Source organism: Triticum aestivum, chromosome 7B (genome assembly GCF_018294505.1).
Source record: "Triticum aestivum cultivar Chinese Spring chromosome 7B, IWGSC CS RefSeq v2.1, whole genome shotgun sequence".
In the NCBI taxonomy this organism is placed as follows: Eukaryota; Viridiplantae; Streptophyta; class Magnoliopsida; order Poales; family Poaceae; genus Triticum; species Triticum aestivum.
In genome coordinates this window covers 429,902,606-429,925,819 of record NC_057813.1, presented here as the reverse complement: position 1 = coordinate 429,925,819, position 23,214 = coordinate 429,902,606, and positions in this window count along the sequence as shown.

Here is a 23,214-nt window from a genome sequence, read left to right as displayed (position 1 = left end):
TTTGCATGTCTTGCAACTATTAGTAGGTTTAGTCCAAATAAATATAAAAGTTTGCACAAAAGATAAGATAGTGACATGAAACATACAAAAATTATAGATACGTCGATGACATATCATTCGTGTTTAAAAAAAATCTAAAACTAAAAAGTTATTCTCAAAAAATAATATTCGTATATGCAAATAATGTTAATTGCCTATGCAGTTCGCTAGCAAATTGTCGCAACGAGCGTCAAATAGAATTCGCCAAATCCTTTTCCCCGGCTGCTAGTTAGTGACCCATCGCGCACACTCGTTCATGCTATTTGGACGACCAATATGATGTTTTTCTTTTCTCTCCCCCCCCCCTCTTAAGTTTTAGGAAAGTTCTAGAACATAATTCAGCCATTTTTTCTATGTTTTCCCTATTGGTATTATAAGTTTTTGTTCTGATTTCCGTTTTTTCTATTGATTTTTTTATTTTCCATTTTCTAAATCTTAGACATTTTCCAAATTCAAGATTTTTTTGAATTCATGAAGTTTATTATATTTGATGAATATTTTTAAACTAGATGATGCCCCACGCGTTGCTGCAGGAACTTTGCTAATAAAATGCAAAAATAGTTGCTACAGAACTATTTAAAACTAATGGAAAGCAAATGTAAGCTTAAAAAATAAAGCGTGTAAAAAGATATAAAAATAAATTGCAGTTAAAGGAATGTCATTTTCTAACAAGATGTGAATGACGAGCGTGACTAGGAAAAATAGGTAGTGGGTTGTAGATATTTAGAAATACAAGATTTAAGAACATTGTTTTGTTCATGACTTGCTATTTTTTAATTTTGGAATATTTTTAAGTGTGCAATTCTAAACTTACTGACAATTCGTGTGAATTTTATAAAATTAATGACTTTTTCTATTTTTGAACATTTTTAAAATTATGGAACATTTCTAAAATTTCGTGAACATTTTAGAATTCAGAAATATATATAATTCAGGGCATTTTCAATATGTTATTTACTATTTCTTGAAAAAAATTACTAACATATTTTAAAATCTGTGACATTTTCCAAAACTCATTGCAGTCACACAATGCATCAACATTGCCGGTGGCTGGTGACATGGTGCCTTTGTCGTTGAAGAGAAAAGGAATGATGAACAAGAAGAGAAACACGCTTTTTTGAATTTTAGTGGCATTTTCAGACATTCTTCTTGGCAATGTACAATGTAGTGATTTTAGTGTCATTTTCATGTTATAAAATGCAGTTTTGAGAAGATATTTTTTAAATTTATGCCCTGCATGCATGTGTTGCTTATGTGAGTGGTTGCACGGCTAGGAAAAGTAGGTATGGGTTGTAGCTATTTAGAAATAGAAGATTTCTGGACATTGTTTGGTTCCCGAAGAACATTCAAATCTGGCTTTTTTTCAAAGAATTGGAATATTTTTAAGTTGGAATCTTTTTCCATGAGAATTCGTGTACAATTTATAAACTTAATGATTTTGAAAATTTGTGAACATTTTTTTATAAATTATGGATTTTTTTAAAATTTCGTGAACATATTAGAATTTTAGAAACATTTTTAAATTCTCGCTTCTTTAGAAAAATATTTCGTTTTTCTAAAATTTTAAAATGTATTTAAAATTTCTTGAAAAATTTCACTAACATATTTTAAAATTCAGAACATTTTCCAAAACTTATTGCAATCACACAATGCAACAACATTGTCAGTGGTAGGTGACATGGCGCCTTTGTCAGGTGACATGGTATTTTCAGAAAATTTCTTAGCAATGGACAATGTAGTGATTTTAGTGCCATTTTTATGTTATAAATTGCAGTTTTGAGAAGATATTTTGAGGCACTTGATAGTGACAGTAGCTCCGGTTCAGGTACCTATGAAAGAGGAAATATTACAGCGCACATAACTTAGCAATTGACATTATCGAGACCCAGTTGCACAACATGATGTCCAACTGTTGGCTTAATTAATCGATAGTGTTTACATTGAGAGAGAGATATTCAAGTCTTCATCTTGATACAATTGAATATTTCCACATTTCATAAGTCTGTGTTCCTCCGCTGCTCCGCTCCGCTCTGAGCGCCTGAGCCCCCCCCGGCGGCCACTCCGGCCCCGGCGTCCACCCTCTCCCCCGCCGGCGGCCTCCCCTGGCCCCGGCGTTCCCCCTCCCCCCTCTCTTGGGCGCACAGATCTGCCATGCCGTCCGTTGGTGGCAGTCCCTCTTCGGTGTCCTTCAGGTTACAGCCAATCGTTTCAGGGCTGGGGTTGTCGGAGTCGCCGGGCTCTGCCGGATCTTCGGCTCGGGCTCATGTGGCCGAGCGCGACGCTGAGCTCGCACCGCCGGCGGGCTCGGCTGTGCCCTGGCACCGTCCTGGCCCCTCCCGCAAGGCCATGTGGCGCCGGCGAAAGGCGTTGCAGAAGCAGTCCGCCGCGGGCCGGTCGGGGCCTCGCTCGCGCTCACCGTCTTCCTCCCCGGCGAGGCGGGAGGTCCCGGCGGATCTCTTTGGCCTGTGTTTCAAGTGTTTCCGGGAGGGCCACCGGAGGGAAGATTGCACCTTTCTGCCGCTGTGCATTCGCTGCGGGCTCGAGGGCCACATCTCGCCGGAGTGCAAGCGGCTGCAGAGCCCTCGCTGTGAGGAAGATCTCCAGTGTGAGACCATGGCCAAGGTTGCGCGCTCCTCTCAGCAGATGCTGCCGGTTGGGCCCGCGAACAGGCTGTCGTCGGTCGCTCGGCAGGTCGCTCCGATGGAGAGGCCCTCGCCAGCACTGGTCGACACCACACCTGTGGGGCTCAGCCAGGCATCACATGCTGCTGTAGGTGATGTCTGCATCCTTCGCCGCACGCCGGAGATGGACGGCCATGAGCGCTGGCTCAAGCTCGCGGTGGTGGCCTATGTCGGCCGGCCTCGACCGCCGGTGTCGTGCCTGGATGTTGCGGAGGCCATCGCGTCGGAATTGCACATCCCGCGTCATTGCTTCTCGGTGCACAAGTACCACCCGGAGGATTTTCTTGTGGTGTTCTCTTCGGTGATTTGGCAGAACAAGATTCTGGCTGCAGGCTCTGTCGGGCGCGGGGTCAAGCTCTATGCTCGCCATGGCTTAGACAAGCGCAGGAGGTTTCGCGAATGATGCGCACGCAGGTTGACCTCATGATCGAGGGAGTTCCATCTCATGTCTGGACCTGGGAAACGACGGAGGAAATCCTGGGCACAACGTGCTTGGTGGAGAGTCTCGCGCCAGAGACAACAAACAGAGAGGACCTGTCACTGTTCAAGATGCGTGCTTGGTGTGTAGACCCAGATGGCGTGCTGACAGACAAGCGAATCTGGGTACCGGAGTCGGAGGTTGACGAGCAACCGGCGGCGCGGCTGCCGACTTCTCGGCAACTCTTGGAGTACAAAGCTCTCATCCATATTGGGCGGATCAGGGAGCACGAGGGGCCGGGCAGCTCGCTACGGCCACCTAGCTCCAATGGGAGCGGCCAGAGTGGCTTGCCGGATGACTCAGGAGACTTCTCCGACCAAGGAGAATGGAGAACCCCGCCAAGGACGCGGGGAGTGCGCGATCACCGTCGCTCGTCCGACAGTCACCAGGGAGGCACATACAGGCAGGCTTTGCTGGGGCGCATTGGGACATCCAACTGGCGCATTCCTCCCATGGCGGCTAGCGGCACCGCTGCTGTGCAGCCATGTGATGCAGTCCCGGTGGCCGTGGTGCCGGCGCCGGCTGAGACTACGGTGGCTGGGAGCTTGCCGGGCAGACCTGGACCGGCAGAGGAGGCGCTGGCGCCTAGCCGACAGGTGGGGCAGGCAGTGTTGTCACACGCACAGGATCAAGAGGTGTCTGCTGCCACCCAAGTGCTTTTTGACCAGGCACCGAGCCCGCAACCACTTTTGTTTGAAACCAGGCAGGAGGATAAGAGCAACACGTGCCAGGATGATCGAGCCATTTTGGAGTTGGCTGTGCTGGAGCCATTTGCGACTGCAAACATCGGGGCAATTCCAGAAGGCTTGGGGGATCTCGAGGAGTGCAGGACAATGCTGTCGCCTGCTGCGGTGCAGGGTGAGGGCGCCCAGGCTTTGGCCATCAGCGACCTGCCACGGGTTGAGCCGGTCCTGGGGGAGGCGGTTCGCGTGGATGTCGCCCCGGTGCCCATCATGGAGGTGGGGCCTATGGTGCGGGTGGACCTGGGCCAGTTGGCTAGGAGCACGGCAGACGAGAGGGGCCCAACCTCGGATCCCCTGCACGTCGCGCCCGAGGTGGATTCCGATGCGACTGGGACACAGGGCGGGGAGCAGCTGGATCCCGAGGTAGTGCAGGAGATGGGACCCGTGGGCCCTGGTGCTGAGGTGACTACGTGCGATACATGCATGCATGATGAGGCTCTGGTTATTGCTGGGACATAGCTGGGAGGGGCAAATGCTTGCGCTTTGGTCACGCCCTTGTCCAACAAGGAGATCATGGCTATTCACACCGCGACGCGCCACCAGGTTGGGGTGCTCAATCAGGCAGAAGAAGAAGATTAAGGCGTCCATAGCTGAATCGGTTCTGCTAAAGGCGTTGGGTTTTGCTTGCGATGATCTGGCGGTCTCTGATGATGTGCTAGATCATCTTCGCACGGTGTTTGACTCACCTCTCCAGGAACCTCAGCTGCGTGCGATCGCGGCTATCTTTTGGAAGGCGATACCCCTAGACCTAGGAGCAGACTTGGAGAGTGTTGCACCGATCATGGTGTAGTTGTAGGGGGGCCGTCGACATGGAGACACTCGCTGTCATGTCGTACGCTGGGATGGAGTTAGTTTGCTGGAACATGCGTGGCCTAAATGGGCCAGCTAGGAGGAAAACCTTATGTGAATTTGTAAATTCGTTGCATGTAGCGATTTATTGTATCCTGGAGACCAAACTTGAGAGGGTGGATCAATTCTCGATTCTGCAATGTATGGGGCCAACTTACGATGGCTACACCTATCTTCCGGCGTCTGATACTAGGGGAGGGATTTTCATCGCTTGGGACTCCACCAGGGTTCAATTAACAAACCATGTCAATGACACCCACTCCATATCCAGTTACGTGTCCCCTGTGGGGGGCACACCTTGGTGGTTGTCGGTGGTTTACGGTCCTCAGGAGGACGGTCAGAAAATTGAGTTTCTGCAAGAACCGTCGGGGCGTAGATTGTTGTGCCCTGGGCTATGGTTGCTCATAGGGGATTTCAACTTAATCCTTCACGCGACGGATAAGAATAATTCTCTGATCGACAGGGGCATGATGAGGCGGTTCAAAAGTTTTGTTGATGATAACACTCTCAAGGAGCTCTTCCTGCATGGGCGCAATTACACGTGGAGTAACGAGCGCGAGAACCCCAAGATGACTAAGATCGACCGTGCTTCTGTTTCCATCGACTGGGAGCTCGACCACCCAGATTGCCTTCTCCAGGCTCTGTCCACGGTGATTTCTGACCATTGCCACCTTCACTTGGCATTGGATGATCACATGGGACCGTTGTCGGTGTCAAAACCGGCGGATCTCAGGTAGTGGGTCCCGAACTGTGCGTCTAAGGCTAATGGTAACAGGAGGCGGGGGACACAATGTTTACCTAGGTTCGGGCCCTCTCGATGGAGGTAATACCCTACTTCCTGCTTGATTAATCTTGATGACATGAGTATTACAAGAGTTGATCTACCATGAGATCGTAGAGGCTGAACCCTAGAAGCTAGCCTATGATTATGATTGGTGTTGTCCTACGGACTAAACCCTCTGGTTTATATAGACACCGGAGGGGGCTAGGGTTACACAGAGTCGGTTACAGAGAAGGAGATCTACATATCCGAATTGCCAAGCTTGCCTTCCACACAAAGGAGAGTCCCACCCGAACACGGGACGAAGTCTTCAATCTTGTATCTTCATAGTCCAATAGTCTGGCACAAGTACATAGTTAGGCTGTCCGAGGACCCCCTAATCTAGGACTCCCTCAGTAGCCCCTGAACCAGGCTTCGGTGACGATGAGTCCAGCGCGCAGATTATCTTCGGCATTGCAAGGCGGGTTCCTTCTCCGAATACTCCATAGAAGATTTTGAACACAAGGATCGTGTCCGGCTCTGCAAAACAAATTCCACATACCATCATAGAGAGTATAATATTCCACAAATCCAATCTGCTGACAACTTTTTCATAGCGTGACATTACGCCGCGGCCCGTTCATTATACGAACCGTTTTTCCCAGCCGGCTACTGCACGTATTGCGAGGCGGTTTTATTGGCACGTCTTGTCGAAGCAGAGATCGTGTTCCCCTTATCACGGGATTCTCATCAATATGGGTGTGGGTAACCCAACCATGCATGTTAGTGTAACGCCTCGATTTTAGGCAAGTTCCAAACGGCCACGCGGAGGACGCTTGATATTCACCCTCTTTATAAAGGGGCCAAGACATGTCCTTTTCTTTCCACGCTCGATCCTTCCCTTCCCCTACCTTGAGTTTCAACACCCAAGGTTCAGGATAGGTGCTTCGGAGCTTCAACCATGTCCGGATCCAACCTTCAAGGCCGGTGGATGGCTTCTTCTGTCACAGAGGAGGACATCAAGAAGCTTAGGGAGGCTAGTTATCTGACCGCCGAAATCCCCCACAGGCTGCCTGCTCAAGGGCAGGTTATCCCCACTCCCGAACCCAACGAGAGTGTCGTATTTGTTTCCCACTTCCTCCGAGGGCTAGGCTTTAGTCTTGATCCCTTCGTAAGAGGGCTCATGTTCTGTTACGTGCTAGATTTCCATGATCTAGCTCCAGATTCCATCCTTCACATCTCGTCGTTTATCATTGTGTGTGAGGCCTTCCCCCGCATTACCTCACACTTCGGCTTATGGCTCAAGACCTTCAATGTGAAGCCGAAGAGATCGACGGGCGACACGCGGAGTGCGGAGGCACTATAATAAGCAAAGGTGCCGACGCCCTATGGCCAAAGGGTTCCTTCCCGGAGGTGTCCGACTTGTGGCAACAGGAGTGGTTCTACATCACAACAACCCGAGGTACAAAGCGGGCAGCCGCCCCAGCCTTCTGCTCGGGCCCTCCAACCCAACTGGCATCATGGGTCAACAAAGGGCTGGACTGGGGGCCAGTTAATGACGTGCTGACATTGCAAAGATGCATCCGAGATCTCCTCAAGAGGGATGTCAGTCTCATCAAAGTAATGCAAGTAATGTTAGTTCGTCGGGTCCTACCATGGCAACATCGATCTCTCCGTATGTGGGAGTTCAACCCAGAAGGACCGCAAACCATTCAACACTTCTTAGGATCGGGCGCTCGAAGGAATGTATCGTTTATTCTTAGGATCGTAAATAAAGTGTCCGGACACCATCGAGGATGTGGGTCTGAACTGCAACCGTCCAGATACTCAAGTAAGCAACTCCACGACCAAACATGTTGTTATTATATTTGTCATAACATCATTCTGAAAAATTGCCCTCGACCAGGACTGGATAAGAAAGGCAGAGAGGATCAGGTGTTCGGCCCCTCTTCCCGAAGGCTCGCCGGATCCTGTTCTAACCAGGATGCTGGCTCGCGCACTCTATCATGTGCCATCAGGAGAAGATGAGGGGAGGAATAGAGAAGCCAAAAGTGGGCTTCATACGCTGCACATCCAAACCGGTGGAATTAGTGCCTCCACGAAGGAGGGTGATCGGGGAGGTGAATCTAGAATCCCCTCTCCCCAAGGGAAGAAAAGGACCGCCTCTGAAGACTTGGAAACGGTGGTTTCCAAACAAGGGAAGAAACCTTCGCCACGGGGCCCTGGCCTAGAGGGCGTCCTTACCGCACAGCGCCCGTAAGGGGGCCAGCCATCAACCGATTCGTAAGTGAACAAAGGCACTTTGGTAAATATATCCTGCCTTTTCTTGAGAATAACAACCGAGACATATGTTTTGCAGTCCGGTTCATAGCCCTTCTCAACAAAGTTCGTCTTCGAGGGATCTTCTTCCAGAGATGATGGAGAGCGAAACGCCTCCCCCTTCTTCCCCGCCTCGTGAGACGAACAACCCTGAGGTGTCATCGCGGAGGATTTCTCCTGATCCGCAAAGGCCAGAAGGTAATTCTTCGGCCGCCCGAAGTCTGGGGTCCTTGGCTCCTAAGGAGACCAACAAAAAAAGCATGGGACTATCCGGTGTACAACCGGACACATTGATGGATCTTTTGGAGCAAGCGGCTATCTCAGAGGCACATCGTACCTTAATGGGTACGGTGGTTGAGAGGATCTCATCCACCAAAAGCGGGTTGAATGAAGCTTTTACGAGCCTACTAAGAGGCTTTGAGGTACGTAAAGTAATATATATATTTTTTGACTGTACCGCACATGCTAGGTGTGCTCTGTATAGATAGTAGCCCCTGAGACTCTGGTTGCCGCCCAGAGGCGGCAAACAGAGGATCATAGTCTTAGGTAATGATAGCGCTGCTTTCATGCGCAGGCGGTTGAGGGTCCGGCGGCTGACCGGACTGCTAATTTTGCCGAATTGAGGCGGCAGCTTGACGTGGCGGATGCAGACATCACGCTTGTGAACAAGCGGCTTGACGAGGCACAGGGTATGTATATTTGGGCGGTCAACAAATATTAAAAGGAGCATGATGCTAGTACCTATAATATGCTTTGACTGCAGATGGAGCTGCCGCCATGGAGGCCCTTCGGGTAGAACTTGCCCGAGCCAAGGAACAAGCCAAGAAAAGTGATGCGGCCACCCAGAAGGCAGCCGAAGAGTTAAAAGCTGAACAGGCTGCTCATCGCCAGAGCGAAGATAAAATAGCCAACATGGCTCCTGAGCTGCAAAATGCCACCAGCCGATATGAGCTCCTCGAAAGGAAAAACCAAGTGAAAGCGGCTGACCTGAAGAAGGCCTTGGAGGCAGCCAAGGAAACGCGCTCTGAAATCAGAGCGGCGCGGGAGGAGCTTCGTCAAGCCAGATATATCACGGCTGGGAAGCCCTTTTTATTGCGGAGGAAGTTCGGCGATCCGAAGTATGCCCCTCTTGATCAACTGTGGAGTTCTGCAGACACATACTTGGATTTAGCAAAGAGTGCTGCTGATGCGACTGAGTATTTCAAAGATCAGGAAGATCATGAGGTGGAAAGATTGTTCTGGTCGCAGTTTAGTAATCCGAGGCGTCCGCTGCTGTTGAATGAGCAAATGGCCGAGTGGGCAGAGCTCCATAGGTTGTCCGGGCTTGCCATGAAGTCTGTTGTGGAGCATCTTTGGCCGAAGGAACCAAGTCCGGATAGTTATTTTGGTTTAGTGCAATGATTTCTTCGTGCTGTGCCGCATATCGACACTGTCAAGAGGTCGACGTGCATAGATGGTGCGGATGGCTCTCGCCCGTGTTAAGACATATTGGGCGGAGATGGATACCATCGCTGTTGCAACCAGGGGTCCGCCCGGGGGTCAGGACTCGCCTGAGCACTATTTTGAAGAAGTCCTAGAAGGTGCCCGTTTAATAGAGGCTCAGTGCTCAAAGAGTACCACGTTCCAGTGACATGTATCTTGATTGTAAAAACAATGCTTCTTTGATAATAAAGGCTATATTTATACTTTTGCCCGTAAAGTATTGTGGTGCCTCCTGTGCGGCCGTTTATGTATGTATGTATATAACCTAAAATTTTGCAGTCGTCGGCTTCAGCCCCCACGCATATAATGCGGGGGTGTTCGGTCCGTTAAGGAGGTGATAGCGCGGCGAACAAGGCAATCGGACTATATAGCTTTAACACTTTCACTTAGCCATAGGAGTTTGACGGTGGGGCTACTATATAGCCCCTGGTATGTCCACGGTCATCCGAATACGGTGCATGTACATACGTGACCGGGAAATCGGTCCTTCATTAATGCGGAGGAATCCCGAAGATTCTGCTGAGTCATCGAGTGGTTGACCAATCTCTCGCTTTACCATGACAGTCAGTTTTTGGCTTTCTCTACTGAGGTGCTCATCCAGATGAACCAGGGCACAATCGCAGTAGTTCTCTCGGTGCCACCTTAGCCGATAGAGCGGAACGTAAGGTAGCAAAACACGAGAGCCGGGCAAACCCAACTATTGACCAAAGACATGATTCGGAGCTGATGCATATAAGGCCAAACTCGCGACGCCGAACACTCCCGAAGGTATTCGGACTTTATAACATATACTGGGCTGAGTACCACTCTTGATAATGAGCCCTGAATTTCCAGGTACATGCATTAATCTGGCGTGACGAAATGCCAATAATGCCAGTATCCCTCTCGGTTGTTTTAAGTGCCCGGAGGGTGTGAAACAACAAGAGACAATAAAAAAGGTTTACACAGGGTCTTAATCTAAAAAGAAACCTTTGAACGGGGCCCTGCTACACGTCGGTGCCTTTGTCTCCGTTGTGCCGTATCCTGGAAGGGTGTGGCACAATGATCATCTTTTAAAAAGAAAAACCCAGGTGAAAGAATCTGGTGTGATCGTGCGAAAAGTTGGTTATTCTTAATGAACCATGAGAATTCAACCTATTATTGTATTAATAGGGTCGAGCCGAACTATGGGCCTTTTTACATGCAAGCAGCCCCTAGCACCACCTATGGGGGTATATCCATCGACCCAAGCTCAGGTTTATCTGGGCTGCTACAACTAGTGGTGCGCTGGACACGTCTAACCGTGTCCGTGGTCTTGATGACCGATCATTTATTCTGGTTGGAGAGGCCGCTCAGTGGTTCAGCTGCTAGAGCCGCCACATATTCTTCCGCACATAAGGACGCTCTGTGTTTCCGCTAATTGTGATGACGCCATGTGGACAGGGCATCTTAAGTTTAAGATAAGCGTAATGCGGAACTGCATTGAAACGTGCGAAGGCCGTTCTTTCGAGTAGTGCATGGTAGCCGCTTCGTAATGGAGCGATGTCGAAGATTACTTGTTTGCTTCGGAAGTTGTCGGGCGAACCGAATACAACCTCCAGTGTCAGAGAGCCCGTGCAGCGGGCTTCTACGCCTGGTATTACTCCTTTAAAGGTAATATTACTTTGGCTAATTCTTGACGGGTCTATCCCCATCTTGCGGACAGTGTCCTGATATATCAGATTAAGACTGCTGCCGCCGTCCCTGAGGACTCGGGTGAGTTGGTATCCGTCAATTATTGGGTCGAGCACCAAGGTGGCCGAACCTCCATGCCGGATACTAGTCGGATGATCCCTGCGATCAAAAGTGATCGGGCAGGCCGACCATGGGTTGAATTTGGGGGCAACTGGTTCTACAGCGTATACGTCTCGGAGCGCGCGTTTGCGCCTCCTCTTTGGTATGTGGGTTGCGTAAATCATGTTCACTGTTTTGACCTTTGGTGGAAACTTTTTCTGTCCCCCAGTGTTCGGCTGGCGCGGTTCATCCTCGTCTTCACTTGGCGCCTCCCTCCCCTTGTGTTCGGCGTTTAGCTTGCCCGCCTGCTTGAAGACCCAGCATTCTCTGTTGGTGTGATTTGCAGGTTTTTCGGGGGTGCCATGAATCTAACATGATCTGTCTAGAATTTTGTTTAGGCTGGACGGCCCATCTCTGCTGCCTTTAAATGGCTTTTTCAATTGACTGTGTTGAGAGCCCCTGAATCCAGCGTTTACCGCTGAAAGATCGTGGATGTCGCCTAGAGGGGGGGGGGGTGAATAGGCGTTTTAAAATAATTACGGTAGAGGCTTGAACAAATGCGGAATAAACCTAATGATTACTTTGTCAAGCACAAAACCTACAACAACTAGGCTCACCTATGTGCACCAACAACTTATGCTAAGAAAGATAAGCAACTATGTGATAGCAAGATATATGACAAAGAACAATATGGCTATCACAAAGTGAAGTGCATAAGTAAAGGGCTCAGGTAAGAGAAAACCGTGGCACTCGGAGACGATGATGTATCCTGAAGTTCACACCCATGCGGATGCTAATCTCCGTTTGGAGCGGTGTGGAGGCACAATGCTCCGCAAGAAGCCACCAGGGCCACCGTAATCTCCTCATGCCCTCGCACAATGCAAGATGCCGTGATTCCACTAAGGGACCCTTGAGGGCGGTCACCGAACCTGTACAAATGGCAACCCTTGGGGGCGGTCACCTAACCCGTACACTTTGGCAACCCTTGGGGGCAGTCACCGGTAATCGTCAAATTTCTCGGGGCGATCTCCACAACCTAATTGGAGACCCCGACGCTTGCCCGGAGCTTTACATCATAATGATTGAGCTCCGAACAACACCAACTGTCTAGGGCGCCAAGGCACCCAAGAGGAACAAGCTCTAGGGTGTCCAAACACCCAAGAGTAACAAGCTCAAGGGTACCAAGCACCCAAGAGTAATAAGCTTCTCAACTTGTAACTTCCACGTATCACATGGAGAACTCAAACCGATGCACCAAATGCAATGGCAAGGGCACACGGAGTGCCCAAGTCCTTCTCTCTCAAATCCCACCGAAGCAACTAATTCTAGGTAGGAAGATGAGAGGAAGAACAAGAAGGAGAACACCAAGAACTCCAAGATCTAGATCCAATGGGTTCCCCTCACATAGAGGAGAAAGTGATTGGTGGAAATGTGGATCTAGATCTCCTCTCTCTTTTCCCTCAAAAACTAGCAAGAATCCATGGAGGGATTGAGAGTTAGCAAGCTCGAAGAAGGTCAACAATGGTGGAAGAACACGAGCTCAAAGGATAAGGTTCAATGGGGAAGAAGACCCCCTTTTATAGGTGGGGAAAAATCCAACCGTTATGCTCACAGCCCGCACAGAGCGGTACTGCCGCTCCAAGGAGCGGTACTAAAAAAATACTTCCGTGCCTACCTCCGCTGAGCAAAACATGAGATTTTTGGTCCGGAGCGGTACTACCGCTCACGAGCCACGGTAGTACAGCTCTGGAGCGGTACTACCGCTCAGGAGCCGCGGTAGTACCGCTCTGGAGCGGTAGTAAAAATTTACATCCGCTCTAGTCGCGGTAGTACCGCTCCAGCCTTTACCAAAACAACCACAACTTTTGCAAACAGACTCCGAATTCAATGAAACCAAGTTTGTTGGAAAGCTAACGACATGGGCTAACACAATATTGATAGAAATATAAATAAGAAGCAAATGAGAAAATGCCCATAATAAAATGGTGAGAACCCTTCCTCGGATAAGACCGGTAAAACCTCCAACACCGAAAACATCATAGAAGACGCATGCGAACTCCGTTTTCGATGAACTCAAACTTGTCATCAAGGTGACCATAAGCTCTAAGACTCACAAAGAGAACCAAACAAGAACCAAGAAACATGATGCAAGGATGCAATGGTTTGAGCTCTCTACTAACGATACGATCAAGCTACCAACTTGAGAGCCCCCCTTGATAGTACGACAAACGATCCTATAACCCGGTCTCCCAACGACCACCACGAGACCGGTAAAATAGAAAATCTATCAAGGGCAAACCTTTGCCTTGCACATGGTCCACTTGAGCTAGATGATGACGATCTTGACTCCCTCAAGTTGGACCACATTTCTTGATTGCGTTGGCTCGATGAAGACTAGATGATTGCTCCCCCATAGTCCACTATGGGTGAGCCAATCTTCGGCACATCTTCACAAGTCCATTGACACCACAATGGATGGCAAGATTCAAGCACTTGATCTCTTCGTGATGCTCCACTTGAACTTGCACACGGCAATCTTGATGACGATCACCAGTTGATGTCATCCTTTCTATGGGTTGTATGATATCTTCCTCTTGACGCAAGCCCATGGACACGTACCTAACCCCACATAGAACTCTCACATAGACCATGGGTTAGTACACAAACTGCAATGGACAATGCTTACCATACCATGGGATCACTTGATCCCTCTCGGTACATATTCTATGCTTTGTGAGTTGATCAACTTGATTCACTCTTGACTTAGTCTTGATCAACCTTGAATCTTTCCAACTCTCTTCATTTGGATGATGTCTTGAAGGTAAACATGAATGATCACACAATCTTCCTCTTCAAGACATGCTTGAAATAAGCTCAACACTCACATGACAAATCTTTGGATAATTCCTTAATAGCACCTTGGTCAACTCATAAACTCCTTAAAACCAACACATGGACTTCAAGAAAAGCCTATGGACAAAACCTTCAAATATAACTCAAGGCAACCATTAGTCCATAGAGATTGTCATCAATTACCAAAACCAAACATGGGGGCACCGCATGTTCTTTCAATCGCCCCCATTTTGGTAATTGATGACAATCATTTTCAAGAGAGTTTATACAAGGAGTTATGCATCACAATGCAATGCAAAAACCAATGATGCAGGAGAATGAGATGCAAATGCTTAGAAACAAAACCAAAGCAAGGATAAAACTTTGAAACCTTCTCCACAAAACTCTCTGAAACTTCTCCCCCATTGGAATCGATTGCCAAAATGGGCAAAAAGCTTAGAAGGCCAATATAAAACGTGTTCCTCCGTAAATTGTGTATTTCTCAACAAGATAGTGGAATGCCATAGACATATCGAAAGGTAAATACTTGGAGGAATACAATCTATATTGAGGCACAAAGATTGCTAACGAATGATATGCCACAAGGACATAACAAAGAGAGACACAAGCAATCAAGCAATCAAAAGATACCAACTGAAGCAAGCAACCAAAGGATATCAATTGAACCAACTAGACCAAAGATCCTATGAGCCACATGAATAAAGGATAATATGATATGAGCGAAGGAGTGTTCTAAAGAAACTAGAGAAGCTCCCCATGATTTGTGCACACATAAGAATTTTTGTATTTGAATACAAAGTGCACAAAACATGATCATAGCTCCCCCAAAATCAATAGAAACATACAACAAGTGCAAGTGACCATAAATGAAACTAAGCCTAGCACTTGCAACAAACACATGGTTGAGCAACATGTAAAAGAGGCAACTTAAGAATAGGCTCAACCAAAATGATGTGTGTGAGTCACGACAAAGCACATGAGAAGACTAATATACGGATGAGCATAAGAATCAACATAGTCTCGAATGAATGAGATACACGGTGCAAAGCCTTTCATTCCCACACACAACTAAGCAAATGGGTTCACAAGAACACTAAATATGCAAAATGAATAACCAACACTTGTGACAACCGAAGGTGAAGATAGAAAGCATAAGCATCATCAAGACAAGGGATACCAATTAAGATGGCAAAATCCTCATCAAGACAAGCATGAGGGAAATAATCTTCACCACACAAGAGTGCATCAAGATGCAACGAGATAAGACACGCACTCAAGGCAAAAGCTTTCACGGAGCCACCAAAGAAATAACATAAGAAAGACAAGGTGGACGTGAAAGAAAGGATATCATCTAGAGATGTAATTTCTCTCAAGTGTATAAGGGTCTAGGTAGACAAAATCAGGATGATATATATCTATAAAGAATGATGTACACCCGAAATAGTTAGAACACGAAGGAACAAGATATCCAAAAGGAAGTCATACATATACCAATAAGATATGTGCTTGGAAGCATAGCCCAAGGCTAGATATGGTCTTATTGTATATAAATGAATTCCTACCACACAACCATCAAAAACATCACAACTAGCAACAAGAGATCATTGTTGGGATGCTTTGAGAAAGGAAACAAGTATCACAAGAAAGAAAGAATAACATGCCATGATACAACCTACACACGATTGATGCAATAATATGTGCATGTAGTAGATGATGATACTTGTTACCCAGATAGCATTGGAAGGATGTAGTAGATACCAATTGAAGGTAGAAAGTAGTTCATTGATCATCATAGCTTGACTCCAATAAGCACATGGTGACAACACCTTCCTTTTTAATGAGCCGAGTCTCCAATGCATCTCCAATTTGTTCCTAGAACAACAACACAAACAAAATGGTACCCAAACTCATTGGGACCAAAGAGTTAGAGAACCAACAAAAAATAGGACAAACTCCACATAGATATGTGCATATAGATATGAAAATGAATCTCATGCACATCTCATCCAATTTGAGACTTGGTGGAGTTTCCCCTATATATTGGGTCAAAGAAAGAAACATGCCAAAGGAACTACATGAAGTTAAAATGCATGCTCAAGACTTTCAAGAATACCAAAATACAAGGAAAAACCAAGTGAAAAGGATACCAAATGGAGAAATCATCACTTGGAAGATATCATTAAAAGATACATCAAGGAATGAGATATCCATTGGAACACACACAAAAAAAGATGTCAAACTCCCAAAGGAGAGGATGGTTCCAAACAAACCAAGCTCTCTACAAAGTTTCACGATGGCACAAAGTACCAAAAGAAACGACTTGCCATCCACCAGCACACACTTATATGGATCACAAGATGAGTGTTTTATAGAAAATAGGATGGCTCCCCCACGAGTTGTGCATTATAGAGTATTTGCATTTGAATACAAAATGCACAAGGTGGGACCACCACTTTCTCTATATCAAGAAAACACTAGACAAGAACAAGACCACAACAAGATCCTCAAGTGGCACGGAAGGCAATGGGAGTTAACACAATTTAGGCAAGAGATAAAGCAAATAAAAGTAAAGGCCAAAGTAAAGATGATCAATAATTTCTACCACACAAGTGAGTACCAATTATCAAAAGATAAGAAGTATTCGGAAGTAATTCCCGGTGGTAGATAGCAAGGATATCCGACATCATATTCACACCAAACACAAGCAAATTGCAACTTGTAAAGCTAACATGCCACCTAGGAACAAGATAATTTACAATATCAATTCTAGGTGACAAAATCTCAAATGTACACATTTTCTAGGCTTGTAGTATGCACATAGCATATTATTCCCCCATAATGTGATACCAATAAAAACTTAACAAGTGGCAACAAGAGGATCCAAGAAGAGATGATTAATGGACTATTTAGAATTTGAATTTCTCATGAGAAGGCATGCCACATAGTGACTAGATAATATTGTAATATCAATACTAGATGGTATTCCTCATGTACACACATTTATAGGATTGTGAGGTGCACAAAGCACATCACTCCCCCATAATGGGATATTCCATTAATCTCTCACAAGATCCAACTAAGAAACAAACAAGATGCACAAAGGCTCAACGGACAACACACATGTACATGATGTGCAAACCAACATACACAAACTTGATTACTCAAGTTAAGCAAATTGGAAACACATCATATACAAACACATGCAAGGTACAAAACCACAACATGCTAAGGGCAAGTAACTACCAATGTAAACAATTTAAGTACGAGTTACCGCAAGGAGGAACATTAAATGTAACATAGAAACTTGAGACTCCTAATGACTTGGCTTGAGATAATATGGATGATGAAGACCCCTCAAATCTTCATAATGTAGCCAAGTATCCAATGCCCTCCAACAACACCTATTGATCAAGTTTGAGCTTGTTGGTCCCCAACAAAGTTGGGTCCTAAGAGGTTAGTCACAATAGGCTTGACAACCCAAATGGTTCTTTTCTTGATACCACTTTGAGTACCAACAAACTTGGCAAGCACATCGCCAACCTTATCCTTCCCAAGAGAATAGATATAATCAATAGTAATTGGGTTGGATAAGTTACCACTAGTGCATGAAGAAGTGAGATGACCTTTCTCATGACATAGGTAGCAACGTCTACTCTTCACTTTCTTCTCACTTGATTTCTCAACTTGAGAATCATTAGCTCAAGTTTTCTTGGGAAGAGGCCTTTCTTCAACTTGAGGTTGAGCATGAGAGTGAATTGGTGGCCTCTTCCCTTGTTGCTTGTCACTAATGGGCTTCTTCTTCAATGGGCAATATCTAACATGATGCCCTTCTACTTTGCACTTGAAGCAAACAATCTTGGCCGAATTCTTGACTTGTTCTTGGCCCTTCTTTTTGTTCATCTTGGACTTCTTCTTCTTATTGGAGTTGAATCCAAGTCCACCTTTGTCATTGGGGGATTTTTGCACATTGAAGATATTGTTGAGTGTGGCCTTCCCTTCATGACACTTTTCCAAGTCTTTCTTCAAAGAAGTGACTTGGGACGTGAAATCTTTGATTTCCTCTACATGGTTAGTCGCAACGAAAGCACTAGAGGAAGTATAAGCTTCATCGTTAGAGAAACAAGGCAAGGAAAGCAATTCATCACAAGATGTACCAATGTTATGCATGAATGAATCACGAGGACTAGCACAAGGCAATATAGCATTTTGACTAAAATTAGTGCTAGTATCCGCATGAGGCTCACCCGATGTTACCTTATCAATCATGGCCTCATGATCTATCTTTAGCACATTATGGGATACTAGAAGATCATCATGAGAGCTTGAGAGCTTTTCATGTCTTTCTTCCAATTTCCCATAATTGCTACATAGCAACTCAAGTTGAGCCCGTAGCTCAACATTATCCTTCAAAATGGATGCTTCACAAGTAATAGAATTAGTAGCACAAGCATCATCATTAAAAACAAGAGGAGAAGGCAACTTGGCAAGCTCTTTTAAATAAGAAGCTTCAAGTTGAGCATGAGACTCGGTGAGTTTGATGAGCTCACCCTTGATGACCCTTGAGCCATTTTCGAGGTGCTCAAAATCCTCAAGGAGTCTAGCATGAGTAACTTCAAGCTTAGCATTTTTAGTTTCAAAAACATTGGCCACCTCAAGAGCTCTATCATTAGATTCCTTCACTCTAGATAATTCTAGAGCAAAAGTCTCCTCAAGAGATTCCTTGGTGGTTTGTTCAAGTTCAAGAGCTTGAGAGAGGCCCGCAATCTCATTAGCATAATCACGCTCATGACCTTCCATTTTATCAATGATAACCTCATGCTCCTCAAGACGAGATTCCAACTCATCAATATATTTCTTGCTCTCAATAGCAATCGACATGATTTCCATGAAATTGGAACGAGCAATTTTATTATTAAGAAGAGCTTTAAAAATCATTTCCCCCTTAATTTTTAAGGAGGCAACATCATCATTCTCTTCATCATAATCGACATCATCATCACTCTTGCCATCATCAATATCATCACAAGATATATTGGGATTCAAAGTGGGAGATACCTTTGAAGCCTTGGCCATAAGGAAAAAAGCAATAGATGATGATATAGGATCCCTTAAAGCACCATTCAAGACCACATCTTGTTCCCTGGAGTGTTGGGTTTCCTCTACATTGTTAGCACAACAACTCGAGGAAATACATGCATTTTTATCATGGCAATAAGATATAGCAAGCATATCATCATGAGATTTAGTCAAGCAATTTCTACATGATATGCAAGGACTATCAACACAAGCATGTGAAACATTTGGAGTGCTCGAAGTGCTAAAGTCCAAAGATGAAGCATTGCAATAAGAAAGTGATGAAGGATTATCAACAATAAGCCCACTATCATCATTGCAATGAACACCACTACTCACCATGTCATTACCTTGTGGCAAACCACATGTAGGTGAAGTAGAAGAAGTTGAGAACGCAACATGGCTGGAGGTGGAGGGAGAACGATCATCCTTACAAATCTTGGGCACACCATATTTATCTTGAAGCTTTGTCCACAACTCATGAGCATCACGGGACGACATGAGTTCAAATATAACTACATAGCTCAAAGCATCAAAAAGCACATTAGAAGCTTGAGCATTGAGATAAGAGTTTTTCTCATCCTCTAAAGATAAGCTTTGGGGATCCTTTGGAGGAGAAAAACCCATATGTACAATTCGCTCTAAATTTGGGTCCATGACCCTAAAGAGATTAAGCATGCGAATTACCCAAACATCAAAATTTGTGCCATCGAAACTAAGAGTGTCAGAGAATTCTAATCCCCTAGTCGACATCTTTACTCTCTAGGCGGTTAAGCCCAACAAAGAGAGACGGGGCTCTGATACCTATTGAAAGATCGTGGATGTCGCCTAGAGGGGGGGGGGGTGAATAGGCATTTTAAAATAATTACGGTAGAGGCTTGAACAAATGCGGAATAAACCTAACGGTTAATTTATCAAGCACAAAACCTACAACAACTAGGCTCACCTATGTGCAGCAACAACTTATGCTAAGCAAGATAAGCAACTATGTGATAGCAAGATATATGACAAAGAACAATATGGCTATCACAAACTGAAGTGCATAAGTAAAGGGCTCGGGTAAGAGATAACCGAGGCACTCGGAGACGACGATGTATCCCGAAGTTCACACCCTTGCGGATGTTAATCTCCGTTTGGAGCGGTGTGGAGGCACAATGCTCCCTAAGAAGCCACTAGAGCCACCGTCATCTCCTCACGCCCTCTGATAACCCACAAGTGTAGGGGATCGCAACAGCTTTCGAGGATAAAGTATTCAACCCAAATTTATTGATTCGACATAAGGGGAGCCAAAGAATATTATTGAGTATTAGCAGTTGAGTTGTCAATTCAACCACACACGGATAACTTAGTATCTGCAGCAAAGTATTTAGTAGCAAAGTAGTATGATAATAAAGGTAACGGTAGCAAACATAATGTTTTTGGGTTTTGTAGTGATTGTAACAATAGCAACGGAAAAGTAAATAAGCGAAACACAAGATGTGAAAAGCTCGTAGGCATTGGATCAGTGATGGATAATTATGTCGGATGCGATTCCTCGTGTAATAGCTATAACATAGGGTGACACAGAACTAGGTCCAATTCATCAATGTAATGTAGGCATGTATTCAGAATATAGTCATACATTCTTATGGAAAAGAACTTGTATGCCATCTTTTGTCCTACCCTCCCATGGCAGCGGGGTCCTAGCGAAAACTAAGGGATATTAAGGTCTCCTTTTAATAGAGAACCGGAACAAAGCATTAGCACATAGTGAATACATGAACTCCTCAAACTACGGTCATCACCGAGAAATATCCCGATTATTGTCACTTCGGGGTTGTTGGATCATAACACATAATAGGTGACTATAGACTTGCAAGATAGGATCAAGAACACACATATATTCATGAAAACATAATAGGTTCAGATCTGAAATCATGGCACTCGGGCCCTAGTGACAAGCACTAAGTATAGCAAAGTCATAGCAACATCAATCTCAGAACATAGTGGATACTAGGGATCAAACCCTAACAAAACTAACTTGATTACATGGTAAATCTCATCCAACCCATCACTGTGCAGCAAGCCTACAATGGAATTACTCACGCACGGCGGTGAGCATCATGAAATTGGTGATGGAGGATGGTTGATGATGACAACGGCGACGAATCCCCCTCTCCGGATCCCCGAACAGACTCCAGATCAGCCCTCCCGAGAGAGATTAGGGCTTGGCGGCGGCTCCGTATCATAAAACACGATGAAACTTTCTCTCTGATTTTTTTCTCCGCGAGACGGAATATATGGAGTTGGAGTTGAGGTCGGCGGAGCCTCAGGGGGCCCATGAGACAGGGGGCGCCCCCAGGGGAGTGGGAGCGCCTCCCACCCTCGTGGACAGGGTGTGGGCCCCCTGGTCTTGATTCTTTCGCCATTATGTTTTATATTTTCCAAAACGTGCCTCCGTGGATTTTCAGGTCATTCCGAGAACTTTTGTTTTCTACACATAAAACAACATCATGGCAGTTCTGCTGAAAACAACATCAGTCCGGGTTAGTTTCATTCAAATCATGCAAGTTAGAGTCCAAAACAAGGGCAAAAGTGTTTGGAAAAGTAGATACGTTGGAGAGGTATCAACTCCCCCAACCTTAAACCTTTGCTTGTCCTCAAGCAATTCCGTTGATAAACTGAAAGTGATAAAGAAAAACTTTTACAAGCTCTGTTTGCTCTTGTTGTTGTAAACATGTAAAGCCAGCATTCAGGTTTCAGCAAATATTATGAACTAACCATACTTACAATAACACCTCGCTCTCACAATTACTCATATCAATAACATAATCAGCCAGCGAGCCATAATAATAAAACTCGGATGACAACACTTTCTCAAAACAATCATAACATGATATAACAAAATGGTATCTCGCTAGCCCTTTCTGAGACCGCATAACATAAATGCAGAGCACCCTTAAAGATCAAGGACTGAGTAAACATTGTAATTCATGGTAAAAGAGATCTAGTCAAGTCATACCAATATAAACCAATAATAATGAATGCAAATGACAGTGTGCTCTCCAGCGGGTGCTTTTAATAAGAAGGGTGATGACTCAACATAAAAGTAAATAGATAGGCCCTTCGCAGAGGGAAGTAGGGATTTGCAGAGGTGCCAGAGCTCGATTTTAAAATAGAGATTGAATAACATTTTGAGCGGCATACTTTTGCTATCAACGCAACAACTATGAGATGGTTGTATCTTCCATACTACATGCATTATAGGTAGTTCCCAAACAGAATGGTAAAGGTTTATACTCCCCCTGTAACACCCGGGATACAACTTTCCATATTTGTAACTCCAACTCTTGCCTTTTCCGGAGATGCGATATGATATTTCCTTCGTGGTTGGTTTTTTGTCTGTTGTTTTGCATTTTGTTCTTGTTATGCATCTCGTCTCATGTCATCATTCGCATTGCATCGGCATCATTTTCTTAAAACTTGCATTTGTTCGTCGTTGCCGTTTCTCCCTTTTGCCTTCATCACCTTCCCTCGGATCGCCTTGCCCGCGCTGACCGTTCCAGACCAATCGAGTTTTCGCTTCCCTCTTGACCGTGACCACCTAACCTCTCTACAACCACCGACCCCCTCTTCCATGCGTCCGAAAAACTTGCCCGAACCCGAACCGGTCTGTCGTTACCGATGGATCCGGATCATCCCCTAACGTCTATAAAACATCTCCGTTTTCTTATTTGGACTTCCCGAGCCTATTCTTCCGTCCGTCCGATTACGATCGGAGGGACGAGATAGCCCCTAGCCTAACCCACCTGCTATATATACTAGTCTAAACCGAGACCAAATCCCTAATTTCTAGGGATCCTCCTAGCCGCCGCCGCCACTCTCTCCCGCATCTTCATCGGGATCATCCCAGATCCATCCCCACCACCACCAGCCTCCGACCCTCTCCCTCGATTTCCCCAGTGAGCCAACCACCGCAGCGCCCCTCCTTCTCCTGCACGAGCCCTGCCTCGTCCCTGGCCTCCTCCTCGCCTCGCTGTCCGAAGACCAGCACCGCCGCCGGCAACCACCAAGTCGCCACGCCCTGCCTTCTCTTCTTTTACTCCACTACTTCTCTCCCTCTAATCTCTCTCACCTCTCCCTTCTCTAGCAGGAACCCGACGCCATGAATGCTCGCGTCCCTGATCTTGCAGCGCCACCGCCTGG